The sequence below is a fragment of the Hylobates moloch genome, unplaced genomic scaffold (assembly GCF_009828535.3).
Source record: "Hylobates moloch isolate HMO894 unplaced genomic scaffold, HMol_V3 SCAFFOLD_22, whole genome shotgun sequence".
Taxonomy (NCBI): Eukaryota; Metazoa; Chordata; class Mammalia; order Primates; family Hylobatidae; genus Hylobates; species Hylobates moloch.
Window position 1 is genome coordinate 16,103,331 of NW_026652297.1, and position 21,725 is coordinate 16,125,055.

A 21,725-nucleotide genomic window follows, 5' to 3' on the forward strand; every position below is an offset into this window, starting at 1 on the left:
AGATCACCCATTAGAGAAATCCTGCATTGCACAGAAATTGTCAAGGCCCTAGTGCCTCTGCTGTGCACAGTCATTGGCCATTGCTGCCCAGGAGAGTGTGGCCTCTGCTCAAACACAGCAGCAGACCCTGAAGGTGCCACAGCTGGTGGCCATCAGCTCACTACACTCTCATCAAAAGGTTCCCTCAGAGGGAGAACTGAGTGGCACCTTCCACTGGCTGCCAACATGGCAGGCTTATGCGGGTGTGCTCACTCCCAGTGTTCCATTCCATGATTGATAACGAAGGTGAGGGTCTCTATAAGCACAGCCTTTAGCTCCAGGGGGTACAGTAGGGGTGAGATAAAGGCATAGGCACAACAGAGCACAGGCAGGCCCCTGGGGTTGCAAGAGACACCAGAAACATTGTTGAGGCTCCAGCAGTGCCAGCTGAATGGACAGCAGGGGGCAGGAAACACAGAGATTGGAAGGCCAGCAAGCCTAACTCAGAGAATCCCGGCCAGGAGGAAGAGAAGTGGCTGACTGCTGGGGAAGGCCACAGTGGATAAGCCAGTGATGGGGACATAAGACAAGCTATAACACCTGTTTCTCACATATAGGCAGCCAGCCTGCAAGCTTGGCACCCCTTCTTTGCTTCCCTGTATCCTCCTCCTATGAAATCCAACCACCCGCCTCTATAAATATTTATTTTTATTTATTTATTTTTTTTTTTTTGAGACGGAGTCTCGCTCTGTCGCCCAGGCTGGAGTGCAGTGGCGCAATCTCGGCTCACTGCAAGCTCCGCCTCCCGGGTTCACGCCATTCTCCTGCCTCAGCCTCTCCGAGTAGCTGGGACTACAGGCGCCCGCCACCACGCCCGGCTAATTTTTTGTATTTTTAGTAGAGACGGGGTTTCACTGTGGTCTCGATCTCCTGACCTCGTGATCCGCCCGCCTCGGCCTCCCAAAGTGCTGGGATTACAAGCGTGAGCCACCGCGCCCGGCCATAAATATTTATTTATGTCCAATGGGATTGGTCCTTCTGATCCTTGATAGATTATTAACTGATATTGAGGAAAAACCTCAAAATTGTTTTTGATCAAAAATTCAAGAGTTAAGCTGAACTATCTTAAATTCATTTTAAGTTGTATTTCTCAAAATAGAGGAGAATCATCACCTTAGCAATTCATTTAGCCTAATGTGATAGTTCCCTTCATCTCTTGAAAAACTCAACCTGAAGTTTATGTCTGATGTTAAGAGGCCCTTGGACACACCAAAGATTATATTGTGACATGCACTGAGGAGTACACTCAACTGAAATATTTATTTCTAAGGTCCAAAGCTAAAATTAGATGAAATAAAACAATGCTGACCCAACAAGAAGGTCCCCATGCTTTCAAGCACCCCACATATTATAAACACAAAACCTTACATTCATTTTCTCAATTAGCACCAGTTACGGACCAGGAAAACTCATCTCTGGAGCTTTTGCTCTGTGTCCTCAAAACAAAGCCAACTGTCTGAATGCTGTGAAGGTGTAGCATTGGAGAGGAACCGTGTGCGTAGTTGGAGTTGGAAGTGCTTAGATCAAGAAAAGACAAATTAACTTGCCCAGTCCTTCCTGTCAGCATGAATGCAATAGGTGGCCTGGCATGACATTAACAGAATGTACTTTCCCAGTCACGCTGAGCACTCATTTCTTAACTTCTCTTCATGTTCCAGTGTGTGCCTCCAGAGGCTCTTATTATATAGTGCTGTGTTCATAACCGTTGTATATGATATGAGGAAGATTTTCAAATTAAATAATTAACATTGCTCCTAAAGTTGGTTGTGGGCTGAATTTATGATGTTAAACTATGTGGGCCTCTATTTGCATTCTTGATGTAGGCCCCACAAATGTTAGGGATAGGCCTGGACAGTGGCACTCTGGTAACCAAGCAGAAGTCAACAAAAAGTTCGATGTTAATTGGGCCACAGTTCATGAAAACATTCCCATGATAGCTCATTAACAATGACGATAATCACAGCAGCAGTTCCGTAAACACACCTGTGGACACTGGGCACTACATACTTTGCTCTCGTAATCAGCCTTTGCCTTGTTCTGGTGTCTCAGTGAGCTGTGGGCCAAGCGCTGTGAGTCCCTGCCTTCCCAATGCAGAGACTTTGGGCTCTCTGATGGTCTGCTCTCCGGATGTTTCTAGGGGTTCCCAGGTGCCACCCCACATGGGCTCTGAAGCAAGGCCGCAGACATGCTTCCAGTCTTCCTGCTCACCATTGGCCCCAGCACTGCTGCCCCTTCTGCCCAATGTCCTTGTGAGGTCATCTCTGCTGCCTGCTGTGGCTGAGCCCCACCAGAGCATTGCTGAGTGGCCTAGGTTGGGGCCCTGGCTCCCGCTTTGTCCCCTTCTTCCATGCTCAGAAATCCCTCCCGCAATGCTGCTCCAAGCACATCCTGAGACAGCCCCAGGCCCAACCTTGTCTTGAGAGTCCCTGTTGCACTGGCTTCCACCCAGCTCCCAGACATCCTCCAAGGACAGGGCCCTCTCCCCACACCCTCCATCTGGCTGTCTACCCTCACCCCACCCTATCTCCAGGAATCTCCATGGCACACCCTCAGCCCAGACAGCAGGTATTTCCTTTCCCATATCATCAGTGGGAGTGCTGAGTGGTCCTTTTCAAAACAAATATGTTGTCTGCCCCAACATGACCCTTTTGAAATGACATTTTTCTCAGCTTTAAAGGAAAAGAAAAGGCCATGCTAAGACCCAGTTTCACTTAATGATCCATTACACATCCAACAATCCACCTGCTGTCTTCTCAGCTACTAAAACCATCTTTATTTCCAGCCTGTCCCTCCGAGTTGGGCACACTCCAGGAGCGGAGGCCAGAGCCAACACTCACCATACCTCACACACCTCTGGGGAGAAAAGGGTCCTTAAAGTCAACTTCTGGAGCCTTCCCAAAGGAATACAGGCTGCCTGCACACATTCGAACATAGATGGAGGATCAAGGAAACCATGCAGTTGGATCTTCTAACTTTAGAAGTGGGGAAACTGAGGTGCAGAGGGGAGAAGCAACTGATCCAGGGTCATTCTGCAAGTCAGTGGCAGGGCATGAGCTCTGACCCATGGCACTTTCCATCACAGAAAGTCTACGGCTTCTGTTCCCAGGAGACAAGCCCACGCTTCCTCAGTAAATAGCAAGGGACTTCCAGGGCCTTTTCATCACCCCGAAGGAGGATTGTGGTCAGGAAGTGTGGGCAGAAGATCTTGGACAGTCACCAACTGAGCTGGCTAGCTCCAGACTTGTTTGGGCCTGGAGCAGGGGAAGGAAGTGTGACAGCAGAAAGAAGGGAAGGGGAAATGGGGACCCCCACACACCCTGGCTTCTGCAGCATCTGCTCTCTGCCTCCTCCTTCCTGGGTCCCTTCCTGGGTCCTTTCCTGTACCCCCTTCTGGGTCCACACTTCCCTCCTCCCCACTGCAACACCGCCTGCCTGGCCTTCCCCACTGTCTCATCACCTGGATCTTCTTCTGAGTAGAACAAGAGCAGCTGAGAAAATGCTCAGGAAAGGAAAGGAAGGGGATAGTAAAGAGAAAAGATATGCAGAACACCTAATAGAGCTCCCCAGAGTGAAACCCTAATACTAACTCTAACCCTAACCCTCCATGCTGGCAGTGGAGCGCCTTAGCGCAGTGATCCCCAGCTTTGGCAGCACACTGAAATTACCCAAGGAGCTTTAAAAGGTACACATGCCTAGACTCATCCCACAGACTGATTTTTTCAGTACAACTTGAGAACCAGGATTTGTAAAAGCTCCCTCGATGATTCGAGTATGTAGCCAAGGTTGCAATCCAATTATCAGAAGAAGAGTCCCTTGTCTATCTCATATTGGGTCCCCTGCTTCAATAAGAGGCAAATAATTTTTAGATAGAAAGTACTGAAATCTATTCTATTCCAAGCCTACACATCAGAAATCCTGATTGTTCTAGGCTGGCTGTCAGATTTTCTGCTAAGCTACCTTCCCTGGCATCTTGGACTTCTGCTACCACTGTTAAATCTCGAGATCTCTGATTCTCCATAGTCCTTTTCAGTTCCCAAAGCTCCTTCATGTGAGGCTGTATAAAAAAAGCTTATAGTCACCACTGCTGTGAATGTGGTCTTTTTAAAAGCTCATCTCTATCTTATAGTTATGACAGAGTAACTGGTACCAGAGTTGTCCTCCCACTGAAAACAATAAGAAAGTTGGACAAATTTATGAAACAGCTATTTCCAAATCCTAGACAACAAGAAGTGCAGAACTATGATCAACGAGAGTCATGAAACAAACAAGCAAGCCCTACAATTTCCCTGGCTTTCTGCCAAGAGTCACTTTTCCAGACAGTGGTGCAGGGGAAGGAACACAAGCATAACACTGCAGTCTTGCCAAGTTAAGCAAGCAGAGATCAGGGTTAAGGGAGGCTAAATCAGCTGGAATTTATGGGGCAGAGCACTGGAACAGAGAGAACTATGCAGAGAACGAGCCTAGAATCTGCATAGGGGTCTCCTTGAATCTATTCCTGAAAACTAAGCTGTGAATGCTTAGGGTAAAACTCCACAAAGCTATGCAAAGAAGTACTGAGAATCTGTGTGCTGAACAATTCCTAGAGCTTACACAGGCTGTGAGATAGTAGAGATCCATCCAGAGGGAAGAGATCTCATTTAATACCCAGGGAACTCAGTGGAGATGCTAGAAGAGTTGTATCTTGGTAGTAAAACTAAATAAAAAAGACTTAAAATAAAGGCTACTCTAGACCTGCCTTAGAAAAACTTAACACAAACTTTGAAAAAAAAATGAGCTGATTCTAAGTTCCCTAAGTGCATGCCACAATAAAATTTAATATTCTTTACAAGAAACAGAAGTCATCCACTCAAAAAGGTAACTATGACAGTGCCTAGCATCCAGTAAAAATTACTAGACATCCAAAAATGCAGGAAAACGTGACCCATACTTAGGGGAAACATCAGTCAATATAAACATACCCAGAATGAGAGAGACTTTGGAGTTAACAAAACAGGATATTAAAACAACTATTACAAATATGCTCATGTAAACAGACATAATGCGAAAAGAAATGGGAGCTATAAAAAAGAACAAATAAAAACTGTAGGGATAAAAAAAGAGGTATTAAATTAAAACTTTATTGGATGAAATTACCAGCTAATTAAACACGGCAGAAGAAAAGGCAAGTGAATTCGAAGACATAACAATAAAAACCCTCCAAAATGACACATGCAAGAGAAAAAAAAGACTAAAATAAATTAACAGAGCCTATTAACTATGGAAACATATCAAGTAGTTGAACATATGTGTGAAGAAGTAAAGGCCAGAAAAATACTTGATGAAATAATACCTGAAATTCTTCCAAATTTGATAACATTTCTAAAACCACAGATTTAGTAAACTCACTTAATCCCAAGAAAGGTATGCACAAATAAAACCACATGACAGCGTATTGCTGAAAACCAAGGATAAGGAGAAAATCGTAAAAGCAGACAGATTTTTAAAAGACAAATAACACACAAAAAACAAAATGAGAATTTCCATGATTTATCATTAGAAAACAGTGCAAGTCAGAAGACAATGGAATGACACCCAGCTGTGGTGGCTATGGGAAGAGACTTCTTTTACTTGAGAAAAGTGGAAGGAAAAGTAGTGCAGATTTTGTCTTGCACCTTAGGTGAGGCTTGCAAATACTATCTTATAACCCATTGTTTTATGCTGATAACAAGTTAATACTGCATAAACAAACAAACGAGCAAAAAGAAAACCAATAAAAACTCTATTCCTTAAAAAAAAAAAAAAAAAATTCTGAAAGAAATGAGGTCAGGAGTTTGAGAACAGCTTGGTCAATATGGTGAAACCCCGTCTCTACTAAAAGATACAAAAATTAGCCAGGCATGGTGGCACATGCCTGTAGTCCCAGCTACTCAGGAGGCTGAGGCAGGAGAATCACTTGAACCCGGGAGGCGGAGATTGCAGTAAGCCGAGATTACGCCACTGCATTCCAGCACAGGTGACAGAGTGAGACTCTGTCTCAAAACAAAACAAAACAAAACAAAAACAAACAAAAACAAAAATTCTGAAAGGAAAACAAATCAATAGGAAGTAAAAATATCTTTCAAAACTAAAGATGAAGTAAAGATCTTTTCGGACAGACACAAGCTGAGAGAATTCATTGTCAACAAATCTGTTCTACAACAAAAATTGCTTTTACTTTATATTTATACTTTTTAACTATAAACAGAAATTTTTAATAAATATAAATAGAAGTTTTTCAGGTGGAAGAAAAATCATACTGATGGAAACTTGGATTTATACAAAGGAATGAAAAACACCAGAAATAATAAATAAGTGGGCAAATATGAAAGTTTTTTTATTTTAAAATTTATTTAAAACATAACTGGTTATTCAAAGAAAAATAATAACATGTTGTGGGATTTATAACAGAAATAAAATGTATAATAACAAGAGTACAAAAGATCAAATAATTAAATAGTATTGTTGTAAGTTTCTGTATTATATCCTGAAGTGGTATTATATTATTTAAGGGTAGAGTGTGATAAGTTAAAGATACATTGTGAATCCTATGTAACCACTAAAAAAAAAAAAAAGTCAACCAGATTTTAAAGAAGACTGAAGTATTAACATATGCTGTCTATAGGAATCCCACTTTAATTGTAGACACAGGAAAATTAAAGATAAAAAATTTTATAGAAAAAGATACACCATGGCCAGGTGCAGCGGCTCATGCCTGTAATCCCAGCACTTTGGGAGGCCGAGGCGGATGGATCACGAGGTCAAGAGATCGAGATCATCCTGGCCAACATGGTGAAACCCTGTCTCTACTTAAAAATACAAAAAAAAAAAAAAAAAAATTACAAAAAGGCGTGGTGATGGGGCATGCCTGTAGTCCCAGCTACTTGGGAGGTTGAGGCAGGAGAATTGCTTGAAGCCGGGAGGCAGAGGTTGCAGTGAGCCGAGATCATGCCACTGCACTCCAGCCTGGCAACAGAGCGAGACTCCATCTCAAAAAAAAAAAAAAAAAAGATATGCCATGTGAGCACTAAGTATAAGAAAGCTAAGATAGCTATATTAATATTAGATGAAGTAGACTTCAGATCAAAGAATATTACCAAAGATATAAAGGCACATTTCATAATAATAAAAGGGTGAATATGCCAAGAAAACATAACAATCCTAGATGCTTAACATCTAGGATTAACAAACAAACTTCAAAATACATTGAACAAAAGATAACTGACAGGAGAAATATACTTTATCTATAATTATATTTAGATATTTCAATATTTCTCTCTTATTAATGAGTAGAGAGAAAACCAGCTAGTATGTAGAAGATTTGAACAATACTATCAATCAACTTGATCTCACTGACATTTATAGAACACCCCATCCCAAAACAGCAGCACACACATTTTTCTCAAGCGCACATAAAACATTTGCCAAGATAGATCATATTCTGGGCCATAAAATAAGCCTCAATAAAGAAAGATTGAATTATATATTCTCTGCCCACTCATAATTACATTAGAAATCAAGAACAAGAAGATATTTAGGAATAAAATCCCCAAATATTTGGAAAATTTTAAAAATTGTCTTAAAAACCCATGTGTGGTATTATCACACACACACACACACACACACACATTGGTTTCCTCTACCTCATGCTGTAAAACAGAAAGCATGTAAACCTGTCCTTCGAGCAATATTATTTGGACCTGCTAAATGGAAACAAGTACAATTGCCAGGGCCCAAACAGATATCCCTGTGTCCTCCCTGGAGGTGGCCACCTGGGTCCATGAAATTAATTGATATAGGATAGTGGGTACTGCAGCAGTGGAGAGATAAGTTGAGTCAAGACAGTTTCTTTTGCACCCTCTCAGGCACATAATGCCAGTAAGAACTGTTCTGTGTGTCATAAAAGGAGATAGAGACTGCTGATGGCTATGCGGCAGACTCCCTGGTGAAAAGGCCCTGAACACAGCTGGCAAGGGAGGCTGGTGCTGGGAGCCCTGGAGGCTGCAAATGGGTCTTGACAAGAATAGACACTGTCTCTGGACTGGGCTTTTCCTGCCTGGTGGGAAATGAAAATGCTCAGAGTGCCACAAAAATTAAAAACAAACAAACAAACAAAAAATTACAGAACAGAAGATATTGCATAAATTTGGATGGCTGACTGCCATTTCTTCAGACCAAGGAACACGTACAGCCCATAATGTCTAACAATGGGCAGAGCGATATCCTCCCTCAAGTAATAGTTTGATAGAGAAGAACAGGCAGTTGAAACATTGGTTGCCTAAAGCAGGGAGAAACAAAAGCTTGCAGGGCTGGCTTGCACACCTTCGCAATTTTGTGCTCACAGTCAACATGAGTGGGACTATAGTATCCCCACTAGACTTTTTTCTCGGTTTTTCTGGTTGATCTGGGGAAGGGGAGATGGGGAGGACACTGGTATGAGTACACACCTCTTGCCAGGAGAGGAGTATATTGGTATAATGGCTATAATTTTTTTTTCTTCCCCAAATCACCTCAAGAAAATTTTTTTTCTCCTCTCAGAATTCCTAAGGGCCTGATGCAGGTGGCTTGTGTGTTCACCCTCTGGCAAAACTGGGACCAAGGATAAATACAGCTATAATGCCTGGTGGTGAAAATGGCTCACTAGTTTGGAATCTATATAACCCTACCCTACATGAATGGGAACAGGCTGAGTGGGAGGCACTCGCCAGACTAGTGCTGCCGCCTGCAATCTAGACCAGCACAGTGGCAATTCTAATGTCCCGTCCAAAGGTGAAAAATTTGGATATTAATGGAGAGCAGGAGAAATAGTAAATGAGTGTAAATGAATAAATAAATGAGTTATTCATTGAGGAAAGCTCAATATTACATGAACAACTCAAGAGTCTCAGAGCAATAGATGATACTGTCTCTTAGCTCAATTATTCCGTATGCCTGAAAGGGTGAAGCTATATATTTGTCGGGACCACTCCTGTTTTGGGAACCTGACAAGATTGAAAGGAAGACTGCAAACCTGAGTGGCCTCACCCTAGGACATTTGTACAATATGATGGACTGGACCAATTATTAATGATTCTGTATATTCTTTTGATGTAAGGGATCTGTGGTCAAAACCAGGAGGTGGTCTATGGTGGCAATGGAAACCAAGATGATTAAAGGGAGGCTCTATGGAGGGCATACATATGTTTTGGTTTTCGTCCCTGATTCCTGGCTCAGGACTCCTAAAATCCTTGGGATCTCCGAAGTGCTGTCTTTTGTGTGCATGTTTTGTCTGATAGATTCAATGGTGGGGCTCGTCACTGGAAAGACCAAGGCAGGATTAGAGAGTTGGGACTTTGAGTTTCACCCCCCCAACCTACAGGGAGGGGAAAGGAGTTGCAGGTCAAGCTGATTACCAATGGCCAGTGGTTTAATCAATCATGTCTGTGTAATAAAGCCTCCATAAAATCCCAAGAGGATGGGGTTCAGAGGGGTTCCAAATAGCTTATCATGTGGAGGTTGCTAGAGGGTGGTGTGACTAGGGAGGGCATGGAAGCTCCACGCCCCTTCTCCCATACCTTGCCCTACACTTCTTTTCGTTTGTATGCTTTGCAATGTTCTTTAAAATAAACCAATAAATGTGTTTCCTTGAGTTCTATGAGCCACTCCAGGAAATGAATCAAACCCAAAGAGGGGGTAGTGGGAACCCCAACTTGAAGCCAGTCAGTCAGAAGTTCTGGAGGCCCAGACTTGTGACTGCAACAGGAGATGTCAGGGGCAGTCTTGGGAACTGAGCCCCCAGCCTGTGGGCTCTGACACTGTCTCCAGGTAGATGGTGTTGGAATGGAATTGAACACCCAGCTGGTGTCTGTGGCTTGGTGTGTGGGGGAAAGCCCCACACATTTGGTCAAGAAGTCTTCCTCTGTGTTGATCGTTGTGGTGGTGTGTGGTGTGGTGTGAGAGCAGAGGAAAACTCAGTTGGAGAGAGTTTTTCCCTGTACAGTACGGGTCAAAGAAGAAATCATGAAGGAAATATTTTAAAGTAGATGAAAATAAACACACAACATACCATTTGTGCAAGGCAGCTAGAGTAGTACATAGGGAAAAATTAATAGCTTTAAATGTTTATATTAGAAAGGAAAAAATGTCTAAAATCAATTATCTAAGCTTCCACCTTAAGAAGCTAAAAAACAAAGATCAAATTAAGTCTGAAATAGAAAGAAGGAAATAATAAAGATCAGAGTTGAAACCAGTGAAAATGGACACAAATAGTAAGAATATCAATTTTTTTAATTCTAGGGTTTTTTGAAAAAAGTAATAAAATTTATAAACCATTAGCTAGATGGATCAGGAAGAAAAGAGAGAAAACACAAATAACTGATATCAAGAATGAAAGACAGGCTGGGCGCGGTGGCTCACGCCTGTAATCCCAGCACTTTGGGAGGCCGAGGCGGGCAGATCACGAGGTCAGGAGATCGAGACCATCCTGGCTAACATGGTGAAACCCTGTCTCTACTAAAAATACAAAAAATTAGCTGGGTGTGGTGGTGGGTGCCTGTAGTCCCAGCTACTCGGGAGACTGAGGCAAGAAAATGGCGTGAACCCGGGGGCAGAGCTTGCAGTGAGCCGAGATCGCGCCACTACACTCCAGCCTGGGCAACAGAGTGAGACTCCATCTCAAAAAAAAAAAAAAAAAAAAAAGAAGAATGAAAGAAGCATAAATAAAACAGAATATTATGAAGAACTTTATGCCAATAAATTTGACAACTTAGATAAAATAGACAAATTATTTGAAAAATATGATTTGCCAAAACTGGAAAAGAAGTTAAAAATCTGGAGTGCCATACACTTATTAAAGAAATTGAATTTGTGAATAAACCGCCTCCTACAAAGAAAACTCCAGGTCTAGATGGCATCACTGATGAATTCCTTACAACATTTCAGAAAGAAATAATACAAATTTCACATAAATATTTTCATAAAATAGAGGAAGTAACATTTCCCAATTTGTTTAACGAAGATAACATTATCCTGATACAAAAACCAGACCAAGACATTGTAAGAAAACTAAAGACTAATGTCCCTCATGAATATAACATAAAAATCTCTAACAAAATATTAGCAGTCGACCAATTTTATTTTTATTTTTAAAATTGTAATATTGTTTATTTAACTTCAAAAGCATTTTGGCATTCTAAACATACAAAAAAAAAATTGCATAGTGTGTTTAAGTACAGAAGGCTTTTGAACTTTCATTGATGCAGTGGCTCTTCCTTTTGCTGACACTGAAGAATTCTACAGTTTGTTTAAGAAACAGTTTAAAAACTATCACACTCAACTAAAACAAACAAACAAAAAAACACTTCTCATGCCAGCTGACCCACCTTTGTCTACAGCTAAGAATGGAGGCAGAATGCTATGTCATTATATACAGAAACATGACAACCTGAAGTTAAATGGATGCCTGCTGCAGTCACCAGGTCCAACCTCACAGTGCATGAGCTACGACCCCTCCAAAACGCATCTTCCCCTGCAGCCTCAATGCCAAGCAAGGAGTGTCAAGAATTTGTCTCAATTGTTTTGTTCTTTTTACAAACTAGAGATACATACAGTTGACAACTCAGGATTTCTAGCCAATAACTATATGTTAACACCACTTTACAAGTTAAAAAAAAGGGGCGGAGGAGAAACGTCTTTAAATGCCTTGTCACACCAACAGCAAAGTGCGCAGAGTGAGGAGAATACAAGATTATTTTTTCATTTTAAAAATGTTTGGAAATATGTACAATTTTGATAAGCTTCAGGGTGCTCTGGACACCGATGGCCATTTCACGTAAACCACTGACAATTTCTAGAGCACTTTGAGAGACTACAATCTGATCGTGATCAAATTTTGTAATTAAACCTAATGAGGGCAACAGACACTTGATGTATTAATTAAGGTGCTCACCTACTCTAGCGTATTCACAAGGAGACAGATAAACAGTTTTTAAAATTCATTCTTCTCATCCTCTTCTTCCTACTCGTCATCTTTGTCTTCCTCTTCCACCTTTTTCCAGGCAACTTTAGCAGGACCCTTCGGACCATCAAACCTTCTTTTAGTCAGCAACATCTTTCTCCTACTTCTTCAGCTTTGCCTCATTGGTGATGTAAGGCGGTTTTTCACTGTTACATGTTAATCCACATCTCACCCAGCCTTTTTGAGACATTTCCAATAGAGATACCAGGGTTTGTGGATTTGATATTGGGGCAGAATTCGGAACAGAGCAGGAAGAAACCAGATGGTGGGATCCAAACGAAGGATTAGAGACCAACTAAGGGAGGCAAGAAAAAGGATCCTAATGCCTCCCTTAGCTGATCCGTAATCTTTCATTTCCCGATCATAACATACTTTATCCGCCTTTGCCATTTCATCAAATTTAGACTTCTCTTTCCCAGACGTTATCTTCTGCTTCTCAGGGCACTTCCTGGAAAACTCTGCAAAATTGACAGGGACCTCTGGGATTTTCTTCTTATGTTCTTCTCTGCACATCTGCACAAAGAAGGCATAAGCAGACATTTTGCCCTTTGGTTTCTTGGGGTCACCTTTAGCCACCCTGACTGTATTGTTCACTAGTCTGGGCAAGCACAGGGCATGACACGCAGCTCAGCACTCCCCAGCCTCAAGTTAGCTGCCTCCACGAGAGTCGCCTTGAGATTTTTAGAAGGAATAACATATTGTAAACAAATAGAGTTTATCCCAGGAATGCAAAGGTTATTCAACATTTAAAACTTCGTCAACACAACTCACCATGTTAACAGAATAAAAGAGAACAAGTACATGATCATCTCAAGAGATAAAAAACAAATGAAAAATGCAAACAAAACCATTTGACAAAATTCCACATCTATTCACTGTAAAAACTCTCAACAAACTAGGAGCAGAGAATTTTCTCAACTGATGAATGGCATCTGTGACAAACCTAAACTAGCTTTATACTCAATGGTAAAAGATGGAATGAGTTCTAATCTAAAATCATGGACAAAGCAAGAATACCTGTTCTTACCAATTCTAACCAACATTATACAGGAGATTCTAGCCAACATTATACAGGAGATTCTAGCCAGTGAAAGAGAAAAGAAATAAGTGTCATGTAGATTTGAAAATAAGAAGTAAAACTATCTTTTTCTCATGTGACATGACTGTGTACATAGAAAATCCTGAGTCTACAAAAATGCCACTAGAAATAAGAAGTTTAAGATCATAGAATACTAGCTCAATATACAAAAATCAAATGTATTTCTACATAATGTCAAAAACAATGGAAAAGAAATTTTATACCATTCTCAATACCATTAAAAAATTATATATTTAGGGATAACTTAACGAAAAAAAGGTACAATGCTTGTGCACTGAAAACTACAAAACATTGCTGAGAAAAATTAAAGATCTAAATAAATAGACGTGAATTGGAAGACCATATTGTCAAAAATCAGTTCTCCCCAGATTGATCTATAGATGTAATGCAATCTTGACAAGTTGAGTCTAAAATTTATATAAAGCTGCAAAACACCTAGAATGGTTAAAACAATTTTTATAAACAACAAATTTGGGATACTTGCCCTGTCTGATTTCAAGACTTATTATAATTCTGTAGTTATTAAGACAAGGTGCGGCCGGGCGCGGTGGCACACGCTTGTAATCCCAGCACTTTGGGAGGCCGAGGCGGGCGGATCACGAGGTCAGGAGATCGAGACCACGGTGAAACCCCGTCTCTACTAAAAATACAAAAAAATTAGCCGGGCGTGGTGGCGGGCGCCTGTAGTCCCAGCTACTAGGAGAGGCTGAGGCAGGAGAATGGCGTGAACCCAGGAGGCGGAGCTTGCAGTGAGCCGAGATTGCGCCACTGCACTCCAGCCTGGGCGACAGAGCGAGACTCCGTCTCAAAAAAAAAAAAAAAAAAGACAAGGTGGCATTAACATAAAGATAGACATACAAATCGATGAAACAGAGTCCAGAAATGGAGCCAAACATATGTGATCAATTATTTTTTAATGAAAAAGCAAAGGTAATTCCACAGAGGAAGGGAAGTTTTTCTAATGGTGCTAGAATAATTGAATATATGTATGGGAAAAAAGTGAAACTTTACTCTTATCTCATACCATACATAAAAACTCAAAATAGATCATAGACCTAAAGATAAAAAACAAACTATAAAACTTCTAAAAGAAAAACTTAAGAGTACATTTTTGTGACCTTAGGGTAGGCAAAATTTCTTAGATAGGACATCAAAAGGCACAAACCATAAAATACAAAACATTAAATTGAATTTCATAAAAGTTAAAAATACATCTATTTTTGAAAGATGTCATTAAAAAAATGACAAGGCTGACCAGAAGCAGTGACTCACGCCTTCAATCCCAGCATGTTAGCAGGCTGGGATGGGGGGAACACTTAAGCCCAGGCATGCAAGACCAGCCTGGGAAACATAGTGACACTCCATCTCTACAAAAAAATAAGAATAAATTATCCAGGTGTGGTGGCACACACCTGTGGTCCCAGCTACTCAGGATGCCAAGGTAGGAGGATCACTCGAGATCAGGAGGTCAAGGCTGCAGTGAGCTGTGATTGTGCCACTGCACTCCAGGCTGGGTGACAGAGGGAGACCCTGTCTCAAAAAATGATAATAATTAAATAAATAAATAAATAAAGACAAGTCAAGCCACAGAATGGAAGAAAATTTATCATATTAATACACACACACACACACACACACACACACAATCTAACAGAGAACTTGTATCCAAAATAAAGAACTCAATAATAAGAAAACAAACAAATAACGGCAAAAGATTTGACCAGACCTCACAAAAGAAGATACATAAAATGATGCCTGAAATCTTCAGTCACAGGAAAACACAAAGTAAGACCATAATAAAATACACAGCTTAGCCACTAGAATGGCTAAACTTTAAGACTGACAATACAATGTGCTGACAAAAATGTAAAGCAACTGGAACTCTCATGCATTGCTGGTAGGAATATTAAGTGGTACAAAAACCTTGGAAAATAATTTGGCAGCTTCTGAAAAGTTGAAAATATGTTATCCTACCGTCAGCAATTCCATCCCCAGGTATTTGCGCAAGAGAAATGAAAACATTGTCCACACAAAGACTTATAAACAAAAGCTTGTAACAGCTTAATTTATAACAGACAACTAATGTAAACAACCCAACTATCCATCACAAATGAATGAATAAACTCATCATGGTGTATCCACATAATAGAATACTACTGAGCAATAAAAAAGGAGCAAACTATTGCTAACCACAAAAATGGACGACTCTCAAGAGCAATGTTATGAGTAAAAGAAACCAGACACAAAGAATTACATACTTTATGACTCCATTTACATGAAACTCTGATAAAGACAAAGGCCGGTGGTGGTTCACACCTGTAATCCCAACACAACGGGAGGCCAAGGAAGGAGGAATGTTCAAGACAAGGAGTTCAAGACCAGCCTGAGCAACAAAATGAGACCCTATCTCTACAAAAAAAAAAAACAAAAAAAAAAACCCTTAAATTAGCCAGACGTGGGGGCACATGCTGTAGTCCCAGCTACCCAGGAGGCTGAGGCAGGAGGATCACGTGAGCCCAGGAGTTCAAGACTGCAGTGAGCCATGATTGCACCACTGCACTCCAGTCTGGATGACAGAGCAAGACCCTGTCTTTAAAAATAAATTAAAATTCTAAAAAGACAAATTTAACCTATAGTGACAAAAGCAGATCAGTGCTTGCCTGAGGCTGGTGTGGTGGGAAGGGATCGACTGCAAAGGGATACAGGCGGTACCAGCCACATAATTTGCAGGGCACAATGCAAAATGAACATGCAGGGCCCCTTGTTAAAAAAAAATTATTAAGAATTTCAAGGCAGGAACAGCAGAGCAGTAAATCAAGCATGGGGCCTTTCTGAGCACATGTCCTTGTGTGACTGCACAGGTTGTGCATACCCATGAAACCAACCCTGGACACAAGCGAACTTTTTATGGTATGAAAATGTCCTGTATCTTGATGGTGATATTCTATACCTACATTTGTGCACATTTATCAAAACGCATCAAGCTATGGTTAAAATGGCAGGAAAGTCCTAGATCATTGAGGAGAACAAAACTGCAGACAAACTAGCCAACACTCTAGTGATTTGAAGTCTTCATTAATCTAGTAAAAACAGCCCTTTTGCCTTCAGATTTCAACCATGCCCCCTCCAAAAACCTCCTAGAACATCCTCATCTTCTTTCATTGTTTATTTATCAAATATCTACTCATGGGCATTATACAAGGAGCCAGAGATACAAAGACTTTTTAAAAATGCAATCTCCGCTATCAAAGAATGAATGTTCCAGCACTGCACTGTCCAATACAATAGCTATTAGCTACAAGTGGCTATTTAAATTTAAATTAATGAAAATTAAATGAAGTTTAAAATGTATTTATGTGTTCATGCTACATTACAATTGCCCAATAGCCACATGTGGCTCACAGAGACCAAACTGGACAACAATCTCTTGGCAGAAAATTCCACTGGACAGAGACATGGAGGCAGGTAACGGGAGATACACATTATCTAGGTAGTTCTACATCTGTTAAATACTTGCTGAAACCACATCTTTTGCATTCCATCACCTACAAACCAGAAGCAGCAAGGCAAGAGGGATGCAGTGGGTGTGGGGTCCTGCTTGCATGGGGAAAAACAGCCAACCCCTGGAAAGCTTGCCTTTTGTCAAATGTGAGCTCACCTTGTCTTTCTGGGCTAAAATATTCTTAAGAAGCTCTCAATGAGTATTTCTCTAGTCCATTACAGTTATCCAAGTATTACTTGTTGCTCCAAGTACCCCAGGTGAGAGCATCAGCCCAGAGGTCTTCAACTCCTCTTCCCCAGTAGCCTAAGGGACCTGATGCTTGACCACCAGCTGCACTGACGCTCTGTCTGAAATTTCGGGAGGGGCATATCAGTGGCGGCAAAGACAGTAGTAATTTGTTGCCCACCTCCACCCCGAGATTTGGAAACACTCCCTCCTGTCTTTCCTGATGAAAATAACTTTTGCACCAATGTAATATTTTAATCCCCCAGCTGATTCATGAAAACTTTCTTCAGTGTATCTGTCAAGGAGTTACCAGCCTCTGCTTAAACACCTCCAGCGATGAAGAGCTCTACTTCCCACCCCAGCTCATCCATCACTGGTAGCAGTCTTCCTTTGATGCAATCAGACAGAAGGTGGCTATGGAGACTCCTCCCATTTGTCCTGGTTCCCTGAGGGCTCCAGGTTCCCAACCCAGAACCTTATCCTCTCCTACCTAGAAGTCTCTCCTCATCAGCATCTCTTCATGAGCCCTGTGTAGGAGGAGGCCCTAGCATGTTCTGCTCCTGCATCCTCTGTCATAGAGAATGTGTAGAAATGGTGACCCTCTCAGCATCACTGGTCCAGAACCGCATTTAAGGTCTTCTATTAAGCTCTTCTATTAACAAAAATATCATCAAAAAAATTACCTTTACATCTATGACAAAACCATTGTTAAAATTGCAAGTCACTCAGGCTTCTCTGCATAAGATCCATGTGAGACGTTTCCTTTTAGAATGAAGATCTGTTTTTAAAAAAAATTTCCAAGAAATTGTTACATTTTCTCTTTTATTATGAGACCTCTGTGGGTATTTATTTATTTACTTTCTCATAAGGCTGCCCTGAAGCTCAGCACCAACACAGCCCCTCAGACTTTGCCCCTCTGCAGCCATGCCCCTTCTCTTACCTGAGGCTGTGTCCTGGTGACACCAACACTTCTGTGGCTGTTGAAGTGGCAGCTGCTGCTGCTGCTGCAGTTGTTTTGGAAAGCTCAGAAGTGGCTCAGTGAGAAGAATGGAAAAGGTGGACTCTATTTATAGTGATCCTCCTGGCTCCCTGACCTCCCACCTCAGCCATCCTCCTGGCTGGCCCTCCTGAGGAGGCCATAAGCAGGGCTAGGGATGGGGGACCCACCTGATGAAGATAAGAAAGGCAGATCAAGGGACAGCAACATTTCTGAAATGTATGTTACAAGGAGTTGTGAGTAGCTTCACATGTAGGCTAATTGATGTTTCTTAAAATGCCATAAAAAAGTTTTAATTATTAGCACCATCTCGAAGTGAATTACCATTTCACTCAGGAGGATGCCTTTCCTAAGGGCTTCTCTTCCTCTTTGTCAATTTCACATCCCCCAGCCTAGTGGAGCATTTACACACTGCTCCCCTCCCTGGCAAATGTACCCATACAAAGAGCTGTATCCTTTCTTCAAAGCCTTTTCCACTTGCTCACACCTGAGCATCCCATGCTGAGGCCAGCACCGGGCAGCCTGCTGAGCATACATTCTCAGTTGTCCTTGGAGGTAAGTGGGATCTGTGAACAAACCCCGGGGACCAGGTGTGTTTCAAAATCTTAAACTTTTTGGACTTTAGAAAGGTAATATAGAGCATATTACCCACATTACGTAAAACCCTAGTGGGGTCTGGGCAGTACTCAATAGTCAAATGCATCAACATTTCTGCATCAAATGTTCACACTACATGGAATAAAGATGACAAAGAGGTCAGTTGAAGTCAGGTTATGCTGTCAAATCCGTTTTTTTAAATTTAATTTTCAGAACTGTTTTACATTTTAGAATTGCAAATAAGGGATGGTAGGTCAACCTTGCCTCTCCTCTCTCTTCTTTTTATTGCTTGAGTTGTTTCCCAAATTAATCTGCTATAAAGAGATTTCTACTTTGTTTGTAGGCAAAGTTTGAAAGCCAGTTAATAAATAGTGATGAAATCCTTGTGCTTGACCCAAATTTAAATAGAAAAAAAAAAATCTTTGTTTCACTTGGGCAAATCCCTTTCACAATGACCCAACACCTGCCCATCTGTCATCTTGTGTGTTCCCTAATTCGCCTTCACAGAACCAAGCCATCTGCCACCTTTCAGCCTCCACCACCTTGCACCTGCACCTTCCAGATGGCCACCTTCTCTTCAAAAGCGTCTGATTCCTCCTTTAATCTCCCCTGACGTCCAGAGTCAGTGTGTGTTAATCACAGAGTTATGCGGCAGCTTCATCCTGGAAGGAAAGATGATAGCTACTCATTCTCTGAGTGTCACTCACAGTCTCCTCTTAAATAGAATTGGCGTGGGATCACAGAAAATCTCTTGATGAATTGCAGAGAAATCTCCTAGAGGGCCACCCCCAAGGTATAACCCTCATCACTTTCAGGTTGACCAGATGCAAACACTACATTTTTTTCTAACCCACACCCACTTTCCACAAAGCCCTCGCTGGCCAAATCCACACCATCCTTGACTCGCCCTCCAGCCTCCCTTAGCAAGTGGACATAATGCTTTAGAAAGGGCTGAACATATGTGCTCATGTTTCTGCTCTTTTTATAACCCAGAAGTTGGGTTGTAAAGTTGGATGTCAGAGGATAGTTCTGCATCCTCCAGACATCCCCATTTCATGGCAATCCTGGAGTGCTTCAAGGCCCTTTGCTTTCTGGTGCTTGCTCTACTTTCCTGATTCCACTGAATTCCGCATCTCTTGCCTCTTGACTCTGAGCATGGCTGATGGTGCATTAGCTCATATTTGGAACACAGTCTCCTCTCTTTGACCATCTCTAGACTCTTGCATGGCAGGCACTCAGGGCAGTACACTTTTCACTGAAGGTGTATTAGGTGGTGTGGGGCCTGGCTACCTCACAGGTCCGGCCATTAAGCAGCTTAAAAGTGACTATCTGACCCCTTAAAAAACAGGCTTTGAACTTCGGCTCGGTCCTCTACCTCTCTCCCTGGCATCTCTCCATGTGGCATCTCAAAAATCTTTTCATTTGAATTTGCAGAGCAATTTTACTTTCTTTGCTGCAGTCTGGCTGAAATGAACCAGGCCTAATTGGACCAAGACCAAACTATGTGAGCTCTGCCACACTGTCCACCAGCAGGGTGCTTGATGCAGCTTCTCTTTTTTTTTTTTTTTTTTTTTTTTTGAGACGGAGTCTCGCTCTGTCGCCCAGGCTGGAGTGCAGTGGCGCGATCTTGGCTCACTGCAAGCTCCGCCTCCCGGGTTCACGCCATTCTCCTGCCTCAGCCTCTCCAAGTAGCTGGGACTACAGGCGCCCGCCACCACGCCCGGCTAATTTTTTGTATTTTTAGTAGAGACAGGGTTTCACCGTGGTCTCGATCTCCTGACCTCGTGATCCGCCCGCCTCGGCCTCCCAAAGTGCTGGGATTACAAGCGTGAGCCACCACGCCCGGCCGATGCAGCTTCTCTTTGATGAACACCTGTATCTGTGGTCAGATTCAGGGTATGTGTGTGCCTGTGAATCTGATTGTGCTGGGTCTGGGTGTATTTGTGTTTGCATCTGTATCTCTAGATTTCTGTGTCCTGAGAGAGTGTCCGGCTGTAATAATAATCATAGTAGCAAAAACGGGAGCCCACGCTGGGCTAGGTACTGTCCAAGTACCTAACATGTAATCGTTACGACATTCCTGTGTTATTATCATTCCTGTCTTACAGACAAGAGACCTGAGGTATAAAAAAGTTAAACAACCTCACCATCTCCTCAAGTGGCTGGTGATCTCTGGGTGTGGGGTCCCCTTAAAAATCTTTCTCTGTGTATTTTACATAGTTATGTGCTCTTATTTGTGTCCACATTCGTGTATGTATGTGTGTGTGTGTTCACGGACCCAGAAACCCCATATTCTCATCCTGGACCCTTGCTTACCTTAGAGTTCATCTCTCCTGTCCTGGTCCTGGGAAGGTTTGTGTCTAAAGTGATAGGTCTTGATGTGCAGACCGTGGACAGTGATGAGAGAAGGTGATGTCTGCGCCTGCATTCCTGACATGATTGTATTCCCCCAGCTTGCCTGCTTTTTCAGTACGACCAACATTCCATGTCTTCTGTGAGCCTCTCTGTAGAAACTAGTGGGAGAGGCCCTCTGGGTGACCAGGGCTTGGCACCTTTCTTTGGTGATGCACAGGTGTTGTCAGGCTCCACTTGTTAGGGCAGATCAAGACCAGGTAGGTTCCAGCTGCCATGTGAAGAGACGCATGCAGATTAGACATGAGGCAGGACTTCCTAGCAGTGAAGGAAAATGGATAAAAGACTATTAAAGGGCAATGGTGGCAGACAGCGTTCACCTTGTTCTGAGCACAGGTGAAAACCCACCTCTCTAATGGTTTGAATGTTTACCTACTTCTACCAAATATTGAGGAGCTATTATTGCCCCACGTTGTGCTGAACATTTTATAAATGCCATCTCTAGCCCTTAAAACAACTGAATAAGCACAGCTTGTTGCAATTGTCCTCTTGTTATTGATGAGGAAATGAGGCTCAGAGAGTGATTTATTCAAGGTCACACAGCTAGTGACAGATCCAGGGTACAAATTCAAGTCTTTCTGGCTCCAAAGCCCAGGCTCCTTCTACTACATAAAATTATCTGCAGGCTCTTTGCTGAATTCCTTGGGATATTTCTGTTTCCTTGGGTAAGTTGCCACCTCATGCTGGAGGGGCTGCTGTGTTTCTGTAATCCCAGGGTTTGCTGGCTTGGAGGGAGGCAGTCAGCAGTCTCCTTCTGAGCCATGCTAGCCATTAAAAGGGCACAAGGCTTTCCTCCAGCTACTACTTTGTCCATCCTCAGAGACTCTCAACACACTGATCCAAG

At 42.1% G+C, this 21,725-nt stretch overlaps 1 pseudogene; it reads right to left on the minus strand.

The window, feature by feature from the left end:
- Positions 1–12,019: 12,019 nt before the first annotated feature.
- LOC116462077 (high mobility group protein B3-like) lies at positions 12,020–17,801 on the minus strand (annotated as a pseudogene).
- Between the last annotated feature and the right edge of the window lie 3,924 nt (positions 17,802–21,725).